The sequence below is a fragment of the Myxocyprinus asiaticus genome, chromosome 1 (genome assembly GCF_019703515.2).
Source record: "Myxocyprinus asiaticus isolate MX2 ecotype Aquarium Trade chromosome 1, UBuf_Myxa_2, whole genome shotgun sequence".
In the NCBI taxonomy this organism is placed as follows: Eukaryota; Metazoa; Chordata; class Actinopteri; order Cypriniformes; family Catostomidae; genus Myxocyprinus; species Myxocyprinus asiaticus.
Window position 1 is genome coordinate 2,459,804 of NC_059344.1, and position 21,596 is coordinate 2,481,399.

General features: G+C 37.8%; 2 protein-coding genes and 1 pseudogene across 3 annotated transcripts in view; 1 reads left to right on the forward strand and 2 right to left on the reverse strand.

Moving 5' to 3' along the window:
- The window catches only part of LOC127441903 (E3 ubiquitin/ISG15 ligase TRIM25-like), a 150,421-nt gene that overhangs the window by 114,803 nt on the left and 14,022 nt on the right, over positions 1-21,596 (reverse strand). The gene's annotated exons all lie outside the window — the stretch shown is intronic.
- LOC127442362 (histone H2A-like) overlaps positions 1-21,596 on the forward strand; it is a 129,727-nt gene that overhangs the window by 20,925 nt on the left and 87,206 nt on the right. The window lies entirely within an intron of this gene.
- The window catches only part of LOC127441958 (E3 ubiquitin/ISG15 ligase TRIM25-like), a 111,969-nt pseudogene continuing 95,601 nt past the window's right edge, over positions 5,229-21,596 (reverse strand).

Here is a 21,596-nt window from a genome sequence, read left to right on the forward strand (position 1 = left end):
AGACATGGGAACAGAGAGTTGGTGTAATTTAGTGTAACAGTGATATATTTTTCTCTAAGGGACTTTTATTTTGGTGGGTGGCGCTGTCTACATTGTGCGCGAGAGAGAAGTAGAAGTCAGTCGCGCCTTGGATGTTGGAGAACACAGTAGCGCTGCGCTTGCTGTGCGAGAAGAGAGACACGCCGTGATCGCTGTGTAAGAACTAGACATTTTCTCCGCTGAAAATGTAAAGGACGACAGAGGCACACAGTCAGTTTAAGTTTTGTGAGTTAAGTGTACATCGATGTGATCGTGTGAAACTGAAGACGTAGTTGAAGCAGAAGTTCGGTTGATTGCGCCATTGAACGGAGAATGGTGTTAGAAACTGGCCGAGAGCACAAAAGAGATACTGCATGTTTGGAGTCATCTATGAACCGTGTCATAGATCGTGATACGTTGTTTTCCAGCAAATTGCTTTAGTACACTTGTAAGTGCACTAGAACAAGAGTTAAATTGAGTGATTTTTTTCCCTTTTTCTGAGTATTTTTGGCATTCAGAAGAGTCTAACAATTGCAGACGATCAAAATTTGCTTTCAAGAAGTGTTTTACTTGTTTTTGTGGATTGATCCTATTCAAGTGGGCCGCGAGCGTGCTGTGACTGAGCCGCGCCATTTTGATCCAGAAAGTTCCAGAGTTTTCCCAAGCTGCGCTGAAGCTTCTCTGGTGTTTTTTGTGTTTATTACCCTGCCAACCAGACGACATCTCCTCATTGTCCTGTCTCAGATGTTTTGTTTCACTGTTACAAGTCATCACAAGTTACAAGTCATCATAAGTCATCGCAAGTCATCGCAAAGTCGACGCATCAAAGTCATCGTTGCTACAATCTGGCAGTTTGAGTTAGATTGAACTGAACTGAGTTATTATCTGAATTATGAACCTGAACTGTGATTTTGAACTATTTTATGTGAATCTGAGTCAAATGGAAACTGAATCATAAAGTTGATTCAAAAGAGTCATTTGAACGAAGTTAAGAGTCATCAGAGTTATGTGAAGTGAATTCATTGGAAATTGTACTACAAGAGTCTTTGATTTGATTGAGTTTGTTTAATAACATCCAGTGTTACTAGTGAGTTAATTTGTGTGTCCAGATATTGAAATTCATTTGAAAGAATTTATATCTGAGGGGTGTTATATAAAGTGTTTAAAATTGTTAAGCCTTGAAGACTCATAAAGGTTGTAAGACAAATTCAGAGAACCTGTTATTTGTTTTATTATTTTATTTCATTATTATTTGTGAAACTTACCTTGGAGTAGGGGCATCTCACTTACACTATTAGGTTTAGGGGGGTGGGAACGTGAGCTTAAGTTATTATTTTGCATCACTTTTATTCTTCAGGATGCTACCGTGTTGACACTTAATTGCCTGAAGCCCACACTTCTTATTCCTGCAGTTTATTACACAATAGGTAAGCTAAAACATATACACACTTACTGTGTATACTGAGACTCAAAGCACCAGGGGAGGGGACTAAGATCCTGTCACTTCTAGGTCTTCCAGGGTAACGTTGTAGTATTCCCCTACTAGGCGGACTTAAGAGCCTGTTCCATTAGTCCGGAGAATAGCTGGGATGATGGTGTTGAAAGCTGAACTGAAGTCCACAAAAAGGATCCTTGCATATGTCCCTGGTCTGTCCAGATGTTGCAGGATATGATGCAATCCCATGTTGACTGCATCATCCACAAATGACTTCATGACCACAGATGTCAGGGCGACAGGTCTGTAGTCATTAAGTCCTGTGATTTTTGGTTTCTTTGGGATGGGATGATAGTGGAATGTTTGAAGCAGCATGGGACTTCACACTGCTCCAGTGATCTATTGAAGATCTGTGTGAAGATGGGGGCCAGTTGGTTAGCACAGGATCTAAGACATGCAGGTGAAACGCCATCTGGGCCCTGTGCTTTCCTTATTCTTGTTTTGCAATATGCAATTCCCCAAAATAATCTAAACAATACCCTGCCTTCCAAGAAGTATAATTTGCTATAACAAATTATTAATTTGTATCTAATTATATATAAATAGAGCAAACAGTTTTCCTAAAAAATTATGTCCTCATAAGGGGACAACGAGACTAAGCTGTGAAATTATATATATATATATATATATATATATATATATATATATATATATATATATATATATATATATATATATAATTATTATTGTTTATTATTTTTCCAGGAGTGTTGGTTATTCATGTATTCATGAGATGTTTCAGACATTACAGCTGATTGTTTTGTAAAGCTGCTTTGGAACAATGTGAATTGGGAAAACACACGCACACACACAAATGATTTGACTTGCTTTCACTTTTATGTTATTTATTTATTTATTTATTTTCTACTTTGGCAACAAAATCTCAATGTTCTCTCTCTGCACTGTCAATCAGACAAGAGATAGCTAATGCTGAAGCATTCTACCAATCAGAAATTAGCATAATTCATTGTGATTCAAAGTAATGGCCAGCATAGTCCAGTCACTGCCAACCATGTTAAAATAAGATTTAGCATTATAAATTCTGAATCTATGTACTGATTATCATTGTCCCATGTCTGCCAAACATTTTGAGTGATCCAAACATCACCTGCAGCCCAAAACTGAACTTTTGGTTGGATTTTAGGAGTGAATACACTTGCTGCATAGAAAGCTATAGGATGCACCCTTGCACCCTATTTAGTGAATGACTTAACCTCCAGTGTGCTATCTGTCTGCACTGGTCAGTTTGAAATGCACCTTATTTTCATCCTAACTCCATATAAAGCCTCTGAATGCAACATTTTTCAGCTTTTGGATAAACCCACTGATTCTCAGTGTGATAATGCACAGTAAATACAGGATTTCTAAGGAAAAAATTGTCTTGTTGTCCACGTCAGTGGTCATTGTGCTTTGTGATAAATTGCTGAAATGTTCAAAATGGTATTTCGGATGAAACTAGAGACTCAAGACTTAATTAGGTTTCTTACCAGATTTAGTTTTGTTGGCGATTCTCCTTAAGACAAACTCTGCTGTGATTGGCACCATGTTGTTTTGCCACATAACTCATGACATGACATTTGTCACATGGTGCATTGAAAGTTTAACCCTTTACTGACTGCCCAGAGTGTTCTGAACTGAGATCAGTCAGTTTAAATGAAATTATTCATAGCATATAGCGAAGACAAAACACAGTCCACACAGGAGGACATATATATTATAGATTTTTGCGGACACTTGCGAACTGTTTTGCTGAGATTTCACTCTCTTCAGTTAGAGGTATGACACACTTGCCGATTCAAAATGGAGGACATGTGACAGACATGCCAACTCACCTCAACTCTCTTTCTCTGATTCCCTGTCACAAAAGATGACATATTCAGATTATAATAAATGTGTACATTAAAGCATTTCATCATATCAAAGTTAATAAAGTGGCTCAAGTAAACTCAAAATCCTGTTCTTAAAGATACATTTCAATGACTGAAACAAAATTAGTAATGCGCCACAGAAAGCCTAAAATGAAATTAAATTAAACATGGTCTTAATTGTTTACTCAATTGTTTATTTTTTTTTAAATGAACGTAATTTCACAGTGCAATAAATCATAATGGTCCTAAAAATAGGCTTGACATTTGTTAAGAAAATACAATTAATTTTTGATTTTAGGGTGAAATATGACCTGGGAATGTCTCCATGTATGGGGGTGTAAATGTGTGAGGGCTGCACAACCACATACATGTACACAACCATAACCACGGCGCTAATCCAAATAAGAACTGAGATTAACACATTTACAGAAATAACCAACACACAAATTCTGGTTATCTTTGACCATACAGTATTTAGTAGAGACCTGGTTTGGAACACTAAGTATGGACCACAGTCACCCTCTGTTGTTTCATGTGCTGTTACACTGTTTTTCTCCAATTTGGTCAAGAAATTCCTGGATCAATTTAAGCAAAAGCAATGTAGTGCTGACTTGTTGTTGTGGACAATACAATCGTAACATTTTCCAATGAATTGCACAAATTGAAATATTTATTATAAATATTTATTATTTTTTATTATATTACTTATAATTTATTACAAGTTCAAATAGTAAAAAAATAAAAAATACAAAAATAAAAAATTCTAACACTGCAGACAAGAGCTCATAACTGACATTTTTTAAACACTTTGGAAATTAAATATCAGAATATTTCACTTAATTTTACAAATTTAGTCTGATTGAAACTGATTTAAAGTTCCTGTACTGATAAAATATTGTCCAGGATGTTTAAAAAAAAAAAAAAATTTTTAAATAATAATAATAATTAAATTAAGTGATGGTTGCACCCATGCAATTGTTGTTATTAAATAAACTATACTTTATTCCATCCACATCACCTCTTCTTGAAAAGACAATTTTTTATTTATTTTTTAAACATCTTGACAGAAAGAAAACCACCAAATCATGAAAATAAAGTGCAAATTAAGCCAGTTCCAAAGTGCCATCTATGGAACATGTCTGACTGGAATTTATTTTTTATTTTCCCTCAAACAAATAATACTGTCAAAAACATATAAACTATATATATATATATCTTTAATTCAACACACAAGCCATTCTCTTAAATATACTGACAGATGTTCACTTCATGGCTAAAATTCATGTCAAATTTACATTGTGGAATTACATTTTTTGCACTCTTACACACACATTCTTACACACACACACACACGTTGGTGCAGCTATCAGTATGAGGACTCTCCGTAAACATAATGATTTTTATACTGTATGAACTATAGATTCTATGCCCCTAAACCTAACCCTACCCCTAAACCTAACCCTCAACAAAAAATGTTTTTTAAGTGATTTGAATTATGAGGATACTAGAAATGTCCTCATAAACCACATTTATAGCACAATACCCTTGTAATTACCAGTTTATAACCTAAAACAAATTCCTCATAAACCACCCAAACCCACCCACATACTCATACACACACACACTCACACACACAAACACATTTTTCATTATACATTTCGTTCTTATTCTCTGCTTAAATAACAACATAAACATTCCACCAAAAAATTTATTACGATAAGAACATTCTGTATAATGTCTCTCTCTCTCACTCTCTCTCTCTCTGTGCACGCGCACACACACACACACACACACAGACTCACACTTCAAATTGCAGTCCAAGTGCATCTTAAATGCATTGTGTGAGAACACATGAGATTGTGGCTGGTTTGAGGTCAGTCTTTGGCTCTGTAAACTAAAGAGAGTGACAGCAGCGCAGTACTATTCATCATCTTCCTCCTCTGGAGTGTACTCTTCATCTGCTGACTCGCTGTGGTTCTGCTCTTCTTCTTCCTCATTCCTCATCTCATCCTCACCCTCTATATCACTGCTGCTGTCATTGTCTTCATCGAAGCTGTCTTCAACATCTTCCTCTTCTTCTTCATCATCATCCTCCTCACCATCTCCACCATCAAATTCACCTTAAAAAAATGTTTAAATAAAAAAGAACAAAAATATAAGATGCTCATAAGACCCCAGACCACACTTGCACCTGGTGTTAACATTCATCTCAGATGATCAGATCACAATAATAAATAAAATACAATTTGTAAAATAATCACCTTTTCATCATTTGGGTCACATTTGAGCTTTTCATAACATGTCCAAATTCCATGTATTCCATCAATAAATATTATGACTTGAAATCGCATATTGCACTTATCTATTTAGCATTATTTACTTTTTATATATGTATATGTATATTTTTGGGCTGTCAATTGATTACACTTTTAAATCAAATTAATTACTTGACATGCTGATTAATCAAATAAATTGAATACATCATTTTTTGCTGAGACAGGCCCCCAAACCGATAATTCATATTATATTATATATAGGGCCTATAATCAACATATAATTCGGATTGAAATTCAGTTTGAAAAAAATTGAATTCTTGTGGCAGATGAGTAAAGCATTGATTCCACAACACAAAAGTTGCTTTAGAACACAATGTATTGTTTGTTTTATTATCATATCATTGAACAAGCCTACAGTTGACAGCAATCTGTTTTGCACTGAGTTCATCGATGTGTTCAGTTCTCACAGTAAGCGTTCTTGCGTTCCTTCTGCACTATTTCAAATTGTCGCTCTATGTACATGTGTGTGCCTCAGATGGACGTGTTTGCAGCATCTCACTGGTATTCAGCATCATAAATGCCACATTTTTAGGATGCTTTGTCAAGTTTAAAGTAGTGGAAACTTTGAAAATCACAAGATTACTGTTTTCTGTTGTTCTCCTTCTCAGTGAGCGGTTCTCATTCTGTTTCTGCTGCTTGTGAGGTTTGTTGAGGCATGCTGCCAGCTATTGATGTGGATCGTAAAAACACACGCACTTTTACGCTTGAAATGCTGCTCATATGGTACACTGTAAAAAAAAAAAATTATGGTAAAAGACTGCAAAAATGCTATAGTAAAAAAAAAAAAAAAAACTTTAATTGGTAAATGGGCAGTTTCCTTAAAATATACGGTAAACCATTATAATATATTTAAAAAGACAATACATGTAATTTTACAGTATAATGTTGTAAAAATTTTATTTTTACATGTAAAAAGTGATTTTACCGTATAATTAACGGTAAAAATTAGTATTATGTTTAACATGCACTTTTTACAGTAAATTATTGTTAAAATTATGGTAAAAAAATAAAATAAATTTCTTAGAATTCCCTGCATTACCCATCACATTTCATTATTTGTTATGGGAATAGTTGTTTCTTCTTATTTTTAATATCAGTTATGTACATTGGGGTGTTCTGTGTTATATTTGATGTAGTTTAGTTAATGTTTATTACATTATGTTAATTTCACATGTGTTACACTGATGGTGTTTAGTGTTTGTGTGAGTGACACTGAGCACTGTCTCTACATGTTTATTGGTCATTGCTCCTGGAAAGTCCACTACTGATGAACTTTATACAATCATGTGCCTTTCTGTAAAAACTACGGTGATTAACAATACATTAAAAGTGAAAATCAGACGTTTACAGTTTCAGAAGTTTAAAGGATTAAGTTTATTTATAAATTTAATAATATAAATGGTAATGCACCGTAAAATATACAGGCATCAAAATGACATTCCATAAAGCCTGAAGTGTGGTTACCATATTTTTTACAGTTAATTTCTGACAACCACAGCTGGCAGTTCCTTATCTGTCACTCACTCAAAGTTGTGTCGATGTAGTGACACTAGGGGTCACTCTTGGGAGCCCGAGACACCTCTGGTCTTTGATAAAAGGCCAATGAAAATTGGCGAGTGGTATTTGCATGCAACTCCCCCGGACATACGGGTATAAAAGGAGCTGGTATGCAACCACTCATTCAGATTTTCTCTTCGGAGCCAACCGGTCATGCTCATTGAGCTGAATTCTCACGACCGTTCATTCACCTGGTTCTGACGGCGCATTTCAGTGGCTTCTCCCTCCTCTGCACTGGTGCAATGCAGAGAACGCCACTGGGCGCTTCGGCAGAAAAAAGAGAGTATATTTTCTGAAAGAGTATATTTCTCTAAAAGAGCGGCACACACGGAACGTCTTTTTAAAGACGCGTCTTTTTAAAGATGCCTTTCCGATTATGTGTTATTCCTGGTTGCGTTCGTTACCTTTCAACTTCAGACGGTCATGATCACTGTCTTTCATGCCTGGACGTGACCCACATGGAGGCAGCATTCATGGATGGTTCATGTTCTCACTGCAAGAACATGACCATGGCAACGTTGCGGTCGTGGCTTGCTTTCATCCGAAAAAGGGCAGTGGGTTGTGGCCAATCTTGGACCTGCGAGTACTGAACTGGGCTTTACACAGACTCCTGTTCAAGATGCTGATGCAAAAATGCATTCTGGTGAGCATCCGGCATCAAGATTGGTTCATGGCGGTAGACCTGAAGGACGCATACTTCCACATCTCGATTCTACCTTGACACAGACCCTTCCTGCGGTTTGCATTCAAGGGTCAGGCTTATCAGTACAAGGTCCTCCCTTTCGGCCTGTCCTTGTCCCCTCACGTCTCACAAAGGTCGCAGAGGCAGCCCTTGCCCCGTTAAGGGAAGTGGGCATTCGCATTCTCAACTATCTCGATGATTGGCTAATCCTAGCTCACTCTCGGGACATGTTGTGTGCACACAGGGACACATGTTGTGTGCACACAGGGTGCTCTCACACCTCAGCCGACTGGGCTTCGGGTCAACTGGGAAAAGAGCAAGCTCCTCCCGGTTCAGAGCATTTCTTTCCTCAGTTTGGAGTTGGACTCAGTCTCTTTGACAGCGCGCCTCAAAAACGAGCAAGCACAGTCGGTACTGGCCTGTTTGAAGGCGTTCAACTGCATTGGCACATCAACTGCCTCAAGTTGTTGGCAATTCTGCTCGCTCTGCGGAGGTTTCAGGCAATCACTCAGGCTAGGGCCCCCTCTACGAGGCACTTGTATGCCTTTAAGTGGTGTCTGTTCGCTAAATGGTGTTCTTACCAACGTGAAGACCCCCAGAGATATGCAGTCAGATCGGTGCTTTCTTTCCTGCAGGAGAGGTTGGAAGGGCGGCTGTCATCTTCCATGTTGAAGGTGTACATTGCTGCTATAGCAGCACACCACGACACAGTGGACGGTAAGTCCTTAGGGAAGCACGACCTGATCATCAGGTTCCTGAGAGGCGCCAGGAGGCTGAACACCTCCAGACCGCACCTCGTTCCCTCATGGGACCTCTCTGTAGTTCTTCAGGGTCTACAGAGAGCCCCCTTTGAGCCTTTGCAGTCAGCTGAGCTTAAGGCACTCTCCTTGAAGACTGCCCTCCTGACTGCGCTCACCTCCATCAAGAGGTTAGGAGACCTGAAAGCGTTCTCTGTCAGCAAAACGTGCCTGGAGTTTGGTCCAGGCTACTCTCACGTGATCCTGAGACCCCAACCGGGCTATGTGCCCAATGTTCCCACGACCCCTTTTAGGGACGAGGTGGTGAACCTGCGAGCGCTGCCCCAGGAGGAGGCAGACCCAGCCCTGTCGTTGCTGTGTCCGGTGCGTGCTTTACGCATCTATTTGGATCGCACGCAGAGCTTTAGGATCTCTGAGCAGCTCTTTGTATACTTTGGTGCACAGCGGAAAGGAAGCACTGTCTCCAAGCAGAGGATCACCCACTGGCTCATTGACGCCATAGCTATGGCATATCACGGCCAGGACGTGCCACCCCCGGTAGGGCTACGAGCCCATTCTACCAGGGGTGTAGCGGCCTACTGGGCCCTGGCCAGGGGTGCCTTTCTAACAGACATTTGCAGAGCAGCAGGCTGGGCAACACCCAACACCTTTGCAAGGTTCTACAACCTCCGGGTGGAACCGGTTTCGTCCCAGGTAGTGGCACGCAATACAAGTGGATAAGCCCGGGATAGCCGGCCAGGTGTATCGCTTGCACATAGTGCCTTTCACCTCCTCTGAGTTGAAGACGTGTGCCATTAATTCCCAGTAGTGTTCACAAACTATGTTCCCTGGTTGACTTTTTCCGAGCCCTGTGGCAGTCGAGTTTTCGGAGAGACTCACTGCTGGCCCAGTACTCGTGCTAACTAAGAGCCCTGTTCTGGGGTAGGTGCTCTGCATGTGGCTGTTCCCTGTAATGTAACCCCATGCGATGTATATCTTCTGCGAATTCATTTCCCTGTTGGCAAACTGCATCTTCCTTGGGCAGATCCCCCTCTGCCACAGTCTCCATGTTTGTAGCAACTCCTCTCCCGTTGGGTAGGATCTACCATGAGACTGTCCACATGGTCGGCAAGACCATGTGACATATTTTTCCACTTAAATATCCCCCCCTCTCTTTGATCGAGGTGTGGTCTCCGTGGTGTCCTCCCCTTGGGAGGGACACCCCCCAACTAGACCTGGCGGCCCAGTCGGATAATCCCCCTTCTTTTTTAGGGAGTGGAAAAAAAGAATGAGAAAAGAGGCCACGACTGGGTTAGCCTGTCTCTATCTTTTGGGTAGTCGACTTGTCCCCATAGGGCCGTTTGACACTCATAACTATGTTGGGGGAGGTTACATGTTGGCCTGGTGCACTGGCTACGAGGCACACAGCGGTCTGCCCATCACACACCGCCAGTTCACGTAACACAGTTCAGCCAGTTGCGGCGTTTCGTATAGGGACCCCTATGTCACTACATCGACACAACGTCGAGTGAGTGACAGATAGGGAACGTCCTGGTTACTTGCGTAACCTCCGTTCCCTGATGGAGGGAACGAGATGTTGTGTCCCTCCTGCCACAACGCTGAACTACCCGCTGAAATGGCCGGACCTTGTCTCGGCTCCTCAGCATAAAACCTGAATGAGTGGTTGCATACCAGCTCCTTTTATACCCGTGTGTCCGGGGGAGTGGCATGCAAATACCACTCGCCAATATTCATTGGCCTTAGTGTCCCTACATCGACACAACGTCTCGTTCCCTTCATCAGGGAACGGAGGTTACGCAAGTAACCAGGATGTTTTTACTGTAAATATAACAGGATATTTTTTTTACAGTGTAGGAACATCTGTATTTTTATTGCATCAGGGGGCATTATTAACTGCATACATTTTTTAATGTATTATATTTATATAATTAATCACACTAAATTAACGTGTTAAATCAACAGCCATTATAAATGTGTGTGTGTGTATATATATATATATATATAATTTGAGTCAGTCATGTAAAGTTTGAGTCAGTGGAAACTGAAAATGATGTTAATACAGAGTGTACACAGGATCTCAGACTCACAGACTGTGTTAATGAGTGTGGTGGTGTGCTGCCGCATTTCGGCAATGAAATCCCCCATCTTTCCTTCCATAGTTTCATACAGTGGCTCATTGTTGACTGTGGGCTCATCAGGGAAGAACAGAGGCTTTATCAGCTGGTACCTGACACACACACACACACACACAAAAAACTAGTCATGCCCCGACTAAGCTTGTAACAATACATAAAGTTCACGATATGATTATAAATAAATAAACAGTGCCTAAATATGTTTTGCTTAAACTCAAGGATTAAACTAAATGCATTTAAAGTGCCCTATTTTAAGAGCCCTAACACTAAGCGCTAAGTGCATTGCTAAGCTTTAAGTCATAAGCCCAAAAGTCAGTGGGCATGGCCATGAAGTTTTGGTATTTTCATCCAAGCATGCACCAAGTCTAGGCTTAAGTGGGTTTGGCAAAATCACATGCGTGACACGCTAATGGGCTGGGTCAAATGCAGTTTAATTCTGAGGTTTTCTCCGGTTAGTGCAGCGTCTGCATACTATTATATAGTCCATTCCCACAAGCGCCAGTGATATAAACAATGACAGCGCATTCACAAGAAGTTGGTAGTGTAAACTGACTGTATGCAATGAATTAGAACAATATAAATATGGACATGCTTATAATATTCAGTCCCACCAGGATTTCGCAGCACTTTTTCCTGATTTTTGTGGCCCAAATGACTGAATTTGCTGAAGCTTTTCTAAAATTTTGCACTGCAATTTGCTGCATTTTTGGGGTTGTTTTGCAGTGAAAACTCACAAATCATCATTATATACCTCTATAATTGTGTTAATATTTTAGTGTACAATAAATGAATATGCAGTTAGCAAGAAAAAAAAATTACACACAAAAATAGGCTACCATAAATTTAGGTGAAACCTGTGGATATTGGAAGACCCTTAATTATTTTTGTTTTAAAATGTTCTGCCTCAGACAATGCAAGAATTTGCAGAAATCACATGTAGAGATTGGTTGAATTTGCAAGAATTCTTGCAATTGCAAGCTCGCAAAATCCTGGAGGGACTGATTAGGTAATTAAAATATAATAAAATATAATAGAATAATAGAAATCTTGGCACACACTTCACTTCTACAAGTCGATTTTGATTTTGAACAATTAAATTCATTTAATGAAACAAACAAAATGACAAAATAAAATAAATAAATAAATAAATAAAAATAATGAAATCAAAAATCAAAATCATATCAAATCCAAACGTTTTACCCTCTTCTACTGGCACCTTTAGCAGTGACTTAAAAATCACTTTACGACAACAGGTGGAAAAATACTACTACAAATTAGATCATAAATACAATTGTAAATATAAGCATAATAATAATTGAAACCCCCCAAAAAAAACAAAAAAAAAACATGACCTATAGATAGTTTAATACAATTTTTTTTTTTTTTTTATAAGACGGCTACAACTCTGAAAATGTAGTGGAACATCAAATAATGTCCCTGACGATCAGAGTTTTGACATGAACTTTATTACCAGTATAGTGATGTCATTTTGTTGTTTACAAAAAGTTGCAGAAGTATGCAAAAAATCTTGCAAATGCCTTTATGCCTTTTTAGAATGAAAAATGAAAAACTATCAGTATAGATATTTGCAGATAAATGATAGTTCCAAAAAAAAGTGACTATCGGCACAGATGAATCGGTAAAACGGATATATCGGTCTACCTCTAATAAAATCTTAATTGAAAACATTTCTCCAGGCTTTCATCATTTATTTTTGGTACTTTAAAAAAGTATTTAATGAATATATTTGACTGTTTCAGTCTTTATGAAAATCCATTATTTTAAAACAAATTATTACATGTTTAAAATGATGATCATCTAAACAAAGTGAAATAAAAATGATCCATTTCAATATTTATTGTGTGACAACGATTTCTATCAATTTCGTCCCAAAGTTGTGCCGTCATTTCCACAACACCAAACAATAAAGTTTTGTCAAAAGATAGTATACTTGTTAACCAAGTGAACAAAAGTGTCAGTGAAGAGCATGCTTGATATGAAATATGAGACAAAACAAAGAAAAATCATGGGAAATATAACTTGTGAGTAGAACTTGTTTATTGAGCATCATTTCCAATCAGGGTGTAATTTTGAAAAATTATGCAAAAACTGTGAACATATTTAATTGAATGTATTCAGGATACATAAAATGTTAGCTCTGAAATAAGACAAAGGAATCAGACATTTAATTTTTCAAAAACCTTTTTTTCTGGCACAGAATTCTATTCAACACAAAACAGAATTTGACAAAATAACACTGGAAATGACACAGTGGTGGGAATTTCCATGACTTTTAGAAACTAGTTGTGCAGAGTGTGAAAAATGCTTTAACAAGTCTTTACTTTCTAGTGCTAAAAGTGCCCAAAGATGAAGAAATACCCATATATTAAATGTAGAATTATTTATTATATATTGCATTACTGATCTTTGAGGACTTTCTCAGCAAACATTGATATATGCGATTAGAGTAGTTAATTGGCATATCATGCATTTAATTCAATAAAAGTTACAAACTTGACAGCCCTAGTTGCAAAACAAATATCCCTAACAGCAAGCTTGTTAAAGTGCCTCTTACCTTTTCACCGATGAATTGTAATCCTGAAAGAAACCCAAAGAGAACACCATAAATACGAGGTGCTTCACTTTTTCCAATTCAGGTTTGGTTTAAACTATTCTCAGCCTCATATGGCTGCATGTATATTGTACTTTCTGAGTTATGTGAACACAGTCAGCACTTTTTATAGGTAATATTACAGTGAAACTTACATCAAATATAAGTGCGTGTGTTGTGTGTGTGTGTGTGTGTGTGTAAAACAAACCCTAATGAACTGGAATGGGTCATTCTCCTGTAGAAGCCTCTCAAGGCCCACGTGGACCTCCTGCAGACGAGTCTGATCTTGTGCTATCCGGCTCAGATTCTGCTGGAGTCCAGAACACTGCTCCACATCATACGTGCTGACACACTCGCGCAGCGATGAGAGAAACGCATCCAGATGTGCGATGGAAATCTCTCGGAAAGTGTGCAGGTGCTGGTCTGTATCATCCAGGTACACCTACAGCAGAACTAATGTTTTTAAGACTTGTGCAAGTGCTGCTCGCATACACAAAACACGCTGTCACATATTTCATATTTCACCACACAAACACATTGGCCAACACAAACCATCCTCGGTGAGGTATACCTGGAGACATGACTAGTTTGAAACACTCAACTCCATCATTTGATGAACTACTGCTGCTATGACCACTAGACAATTAACATAAAATTCTCATTTTAACAATGCTTTAATGCTTTCCATGGGTGGTAATACAGTGGAGTTAATTACACTTGGCAAATAGCCCAGAGTTTAGTAAATAAAGTCTACAATAAACCTATTTTACATAGAAAGAAGTAAGGACTGTTTTGATGATGATTTCAGTTAAATATTCACAGTTAGTGCTACTTCAGTGCTCATGCCGCCTGGTTTAACTAGATTGCATGATTAATGAAAACGACACAGGTTTTTGCACTGGAACTGTTTAACAATGAATTCACCCAAGTGTTTCAAGGTCCATGAATTGCAGGTAATGATACAGCACTGACTTTACCTTGTTCTGCCGTTCAATTTCTTTTTGTTCCTGATGGGTTTTGTGCACCCTTCTGATCTTCCTGTTTGCCTTGAGCAGCTGAATGTCAAGATATCCCTATTGAAGCAACACAAAAAGAGAGAGAGCGTTAATGGACGTGCACAATTAGAACACACATTAGGAGCTTCATTCATGCACTACAGTCACAATACACATTATTCTAAGTTCTAGTCAGCAGGTGAACATGCTTTTGTTTAACAAACTCAATGTTTAAAATTTAATTAGAAAAATGGACAGTTCTGGTCCAGGTTGCTAATTGGTCAATACAGCTTTCCAGTCGTGCTAAAATAACAGCATAATAGTGACAGCTACTTTTTATCTCACTGCACAGCACCCTTAGAGATCAACTATTAAACATATGTTAGGGTCTAAATCTTCTAGCAGAAGGATACCACAGAAGCTCATGAACATGCGTGCATCCATAATAAAGTTTTTTCCCCATTAAAGGGATAGTTCACCCAAAAATGAAAATTCTCTCATTATTTACTCTCATCTACATTCACTTGTATTTCAAGGACCTACTGAGCTCAGATATTTTTCTATTTTTCTTCAAATGTGTTCTGGAGAAGAAAGGAAGTCATACACACCTGGGATATCATGAGGGTGGATAAATTATGAGACAATTTTCATTTCTGGGTGAACTATCCCTTTAATAAGAAAATGTCAATGAACAAAAAAAATAAATAAAAAAAAATAATAATAATTACATGTCATTAGGAGTGCCAATCCTTTTACATTATGTGGCTAGAATAATTCTGGATTGTGCATTTCAATTTAAACATTTTTAGAAAGTATGTGGTCTCCCAAAAACGTATCTATTTTAGTCTCATCCGTAACACCTTACACACTGAATGTATTTTTGAAAGATTTTCCTTCTAAAGGGCAAACTGAAAATGCATGCTCATAACTTCGAGAATAAAATAATTACAAATAAATGGGTTAATTTTATAGAAGCCCCTGTGAAATATGAAGAAAAAAATAAAATTAGACACTGCTGAGAAAACTCTCCAAATTGTAGTTGCCAAACGTATATATAAAATGACGGACCCACTAAGATTATTTATAAATCTCTCATATTGCATACAGTGCATCCGGAAAGTATTCACAGCGCTTCGCTTTTTCCACATTTTGTTATGTTACAGCCTTATTCCAAAATTGATTACATTCGTTATTTTCCTCAAAATTCTACAAACAATACCCCATAATGACAACATGAAAGAAGTTTGTTTGAAATCTTTGCAAATTTATTAAAAATAAAAAACGAAACAAATCACATGTACATAAGTATTCACAGCCTTTGCCATGACACTCAAAATTGAGCTCAGGTGCATCCTGTTTCCACTGATCATCCTTGAGATGTTTCTACAACTTGATTGGAGTCCACCTGTGGTAAATTCAGTTGATTGGACATGATTTGGAAAGGCACACACCTGTCTATATAAGGTCCCACAGTTAACAGTGCATGTCAGAGCACAAACCAAGCCATGAAGTCCAAGGAATTGTCTGTAGACCTCTGAGACAGGATTGTATCGAGGCACAGATCTGGGGAAGGGTACAGAAAAATTTCTGCAGCATTGAAGGTCCAATGAGTACAGTGGCCTCCATCATCCGTAAATGGAAGAAGTTTGGAACCACCAGGACTCTTCCTAGAGCTGGCCGCCCAGCCAAACTGAGCGATCGGGGGAGAAGGGCCTTAGTCAGGGAGGTGATCAAGAACCCGATGGTCACTCTGATAGAGCTCCAGCGTTTCTCTGTGGAGAGAGGAGAACCTTCCAGAAGAACAACCTTCTCTGCAGCACTCCACCAATCAGGCCTGTATGGTAGAGTGGCCAGACGGAAGCCACTCCTCAGTAAAAGGCACATGACAGCCCGCAAAAAGGCACCTGAAGGACTCTCAGACCATGAGAAACAAAGATTGAACTCTTTGGCCTGAATGGCAAGCGTCATGCCTGGAGGAAACCAAGCACCGCTCATCACCTGGCCAATACCATCCCTACAGTGAAGCATGGTGGTGGCAGCATCATGCTGTGGGGATGTTTTTCAGCAGCAGGAACTGGGAGACTAAGCACACAGCCAAGATAACAAAGGAGTGGCTATGGGATAACTCTGTGAATGTCCTTGAGTGGCCCAGCCAGAGCCCAGACTTGAACCCGATTGAACATCTCTTGAGAGATCTGAAAATGGCGGTGCACCGACGCTCCCCATCCAACCTGATGGAGCATGAGAGGTCCTGCAAAGAAGAATGGGAGAAACTACCCAAAAATAGGTGTGCCAAGCTTGTAGCATCATACTCAAAAAGACTTGAGGCTGTAATTGGTGCCAAAGGTGCTTCAACAAAGTATTGAGTGAATACTTATGTACATGTGATTTTTTTTTTTTTTTTTTTTTAATAAATTTGCAAAGATTTCAAACAAACTACTTTCGCTTTGTAACAAAATGTGGAAAAAGTGAAGCACTGTGAATACTTTCCAGATGCACTGTATATTATCACAAGATTTTGCATTAGATCTTTTTAACAACTTTGTTTTACTAATTATGACAGGTTTTGTACTTTTGAACATGTTTTATTTTAAAAATATACATTTTTATTGATTGAAGGATTAATTTAATTGAGTTTATACTGGGCCAGTAGGGGGCAATCCCAGTCCCAGTGGAAATAAATACATAATAATTACAAATAAATTAATAACACATGCTTGATCTGAACAATATAGGTGTCATTTTAAAGCTTAGAACAATAGGGCTGTGCGATATGTAAAAAATATTTTATAGATAATCGCCTTAAAAATATTGCGATTATATGATTATATCATCAACCCCCCTACTGAGGGCTGGTGAATATTTTTTATTTATTGACTTTGCTTTAAAAATTAAATTCGTTTATTGAAACACAAAAAACAAACTAAATATGTTTCTAAATTCAAACTGCACTTTAAACTAAATGAAAAAAGCAATTAAAATAATGAAGTAATCAACAATTCTCATTTAACCACCTCCCCAAATCCAAACATTTACCATCACGCAAGCATCTGTCAATGAGAACAGGTGGAAAATTACTAATAGCCAACAGATTACGAACTAAAAATAATTATAAATGTAAAAATGATAATAATAATAATAATAATATATATATATATATATATATATATATATATATATATATATATATATATTTTTTTTTTAATTTAGTGTTTTTTATCTTTGAAGAAATATACAAAACAATTTGCAATAAAAGAAAGAAAACTTATTTGAACACTATCACCCCCATAATCTCCCCCCTTTTCCTCACCCAACCTATTGCACTACAGGACTTAGTCAGATACATAAATGGGATAAAGTAAAATAAATACATAGAAAAACAATAAATTAGTAATATTAATTAACAGCCGAAGCAGTAGCTGCAAATTAACTATCCAAAATTTCCTTGACTATAGATATCCAATTCTTCCACATAGACAATATCACAGGTTTAGCGTGATTAGACCACGCAGATGACAGCTCCAGATATAGTATCTCCGATAAAGAATGGAGCCAATGCTTAGTAGAAATGTCGTGAGGAGGTTTCCAACGTTGAACAAGTAGCTTCTCAGCAGCAGTCATGGCAGCTAGCCAAAATTTCCGTTCCTTCTCACTTAGAGGGAATTGAGAATTGTCATTCAACAATAAAATAACAGGATCTTTGGGAAAACGAATCCTAGAAGCCTTGTACAAAACGTCAAGCACCATATCCCAGAATTTTTTCACATCTGGACAGTCCCAAAGCATATGTATCAAAGTGTCCACACATCCAGGACCACAAAAATTACAATACGGGTGGGGTACTAAACCCATAACATGTCGTATTCATGTGGTTAGATATGCCCTGTGAATAACTTGAATGAATTGGAGGTTAGGGTTTGTGGACTCATGAAATGTATTATCCCACACTGCCTCCCATTCAATGTTTCTGTTAGAAGTGTTCAGATCCAATAACCAGGCTCTAGCTTTAGGGAAATGATCTGTATTAAGGTTTAAAAAGCAGCGATAAAAATAAGAAACCATTCCTGTGCTTGGTGGATTGCAAATCCAATTCACCACTGGGTGAGTTTGAAGATTTATACCCCAAGGTACCGTATGGGCCTTTAATGCGGCACGTAATTTAAAATATAAAAATAAAATGTTAAATGAAAGATTTAATATTTTGCATAAGTCACGAAAATCCAGGATAGATTCTTCTCCTTTTATGCCATTTAACGTTAGAATACCTTTTATAGCCCAGGATGGCTGCATAAAAGATTGTCCGCTGGAAAGTAAATCCAAATTGTGCCAAATAGGAGTATGAGTGTGCCATATAATTTCCGATGGAAAACAGGCTTCTATCTTTTTAAATATTTGGAGAGTATAGGAAAGTATAGGACCATAATATAATGAGCACTTCCTGTATAAAAGGCCTGAAAATAAAAAATCTTGCAAACGAATTGGTGAAATGCGCTCTTTTTCTATTTGCTTCCATGAAGACTGTGAACAAGGATCAAACCATTTCATAACTGAGAGCAGGATAAAGGACCAATGATACCATTTAAAATTAGGGCAGCCCAATCCACCTTTTAATTTACTTCTTTGAAGTGTAGACCACTTAATGGGGGACGCTTTCCATTCCAAATATATTTTATCAGTAAAGAATCTAGCTTTTTCCAATAATTTACTGGTGGGGGGAGAGAAAGCATAGAGCTAATAAAATTAATGCGGGACAGAATATTCATTTTTATTGTTGATAATCAGGCAGATGGTGATGAAGGCAGGCACATCCATCTTTGAATATCAGACTCAACTTTTCCATAAATTGACATATAATTAACTTTTGAAATGAGGGGTAAGGTGGGTCTCAGCTCAATCCCTAAGTATTTGATTTGTGTTGATATCTGAATATTTTTTTGGAATAGAGAAATTAAAACCATCTGAATTAAGAGGCATCAAAATAGTTTTAGAATGATTAATTTTAAATCCAGATAGTGTGCCAAATTCATCTATGATATGGAGGGCATTAAGAAGTGAGCGTTGTAGATCGGATAAAATTAATAAAGTATAATCCGCATATAGAGAGATAGAATGGCTTGATGAGCCTAACTGAATCGGGGTAACAAGTTTACACTGTCTAACATACTGCGCTATAGGTTCTATTGATAAATCAAACATGAGGGGGGAAAGCAGACACCCCTGTCTCGTGCCTCTGCAAATATTAAAAGTGTCCGAGATGAGTCCACCCGTAGATACCCTGGCCATGGAATTAGTGTATAGAGTTTGTATCATTCTAATAAACTGGTCTCCAAAACTTTTTCAACGTATACCAGAAATAGCTCCATTCCAGCCCATCAAAGGCTTTTTCGGCATCAATAAATAGGAGACAGCTAGGTGTTTCTAATTTCCCGGATTCAGCGATGATATGTAACACTCGACGAACATTGTCTGAAGCCAAACATCCCGTAATAAAACCTGATTGATCTGGATCAATTAATTTCTGTATCACTGACTGTAGACGTCTGGCAATAATTTTAGCATAAATGTTTAAATCGTCGTTAATCAAGGAGAAGGGCCTGTAATTAGCACAGTCCGAATGATCTTTGCCGGGTTTAGGTAAAAACGTAATTAGAGCTGTATTGAGGTCTTTGTGAGAACTGCCTTTGAATATAGCCTCATTTATAGTGTGTAGCCAAATGTGGCCTAGTAGATCCCACAGCGCCAGGTATAAATCTATTAGGAGGCCATCGATTCCCGGGGACTTTCCTTTATTTGAACATAACACTGCATTGTGTAGTTCTTCTAAAGTAATTTCAGAGTCAAGGCTGTCAGCTTCCTCCTTTGAAAGTATGTTTAAGTTCAACTGCTCAAAAAACTTTAACTGGACAGTACTGGGTTGTATTTCTGAGGTATATATTTTTTTCAAAAAATGACATGAATGTTTTGTTGATTTCTGTGGGATGTGAGGTGAGATCACTTTTTGAACTTGAACTTTTGATCGTCTGGATGTTAAAACGTCGCTCATGTTTTTTTCGAAGTAAGCACAAGGAGTCTGCTCAGTCTGCTTCCATTTATGTAATATTTATGTTTTGTAATATGCATTAAATGTTCTGCTCTTCTTCGAAGCAAATAATTAAGTGCAGCCCTTTCCACCTTTGTTGTGTAACATTGGAAAATTGATGACCCAATTCCTTTTCTAGTTCCCCACATATTTTCTCTAATACAGATAGTTGTTCAAGATAGTCCTTTTTAAGTCTAGCAGAAAAGGAGATTGCATTGTTCCTTAAAAACCCATTGATGGACGCCCATATCATATCTTGATTGGAAACAGAGTCCTGGTTTAATTGGATAAATTCAATCAGTCCTGCTCTCAGCTGAGAAAGAAAGTCTTCATTTTGCAACAAAAAAGTATTAAATCTCTATCTGGATGGTTTACAGCGTGTATTAATCTGAAGATGTGCTAATACCGCATTATGATCAGAAACACTTTGTGGTAAAAATTCAATATTGATTAGACCTGAAAGTAGCGATGAAGTAAAATATAATCAATTCTCGAGAATGATTTGTGATTTGGGGAGAAATAGGTGTATACCTTAGCTGTTGGATTATGTAGTCACCAAGCATCACACACATCTAGATCTTTAATGAATAATCTCAGCACTGTAGAAGACTGAGATTGTGCTACTGAAACCGAAGGGTTGGAACGGTCCAAAACTGAGTCAAGTATCCAATGATAACTGAGTAGCCCGGGAGAGATAGTAGGGTTTGAGACATTTGGAAAAAAGGAGGCGTTATATACGTTTGGAGCATATATATTGACAAATGCAAACCTCTTTCCATCTATTAAAGTACAGCAATATGCAACTCTACCATCATTATCCGAACCTGTGTGTTCAATAATAAAGTTAGAGTTACATTTGAATAGAATTGACACCCCCTTCTTCTTAGATTAACAACTTGATGATAGTATGGAAATATAATGCCTGTTTTGCAGTCTTTAAGGTGGGTTTCTTGAAGAAATGCTACATCAATCTTTTTTCTGTGTAAAAGATCTAAAACCTGTGTACGTTTGATGGGAGAGTTTAACCCCCTAATGTTTAAAGACAGCGTGTTTAATCTAACC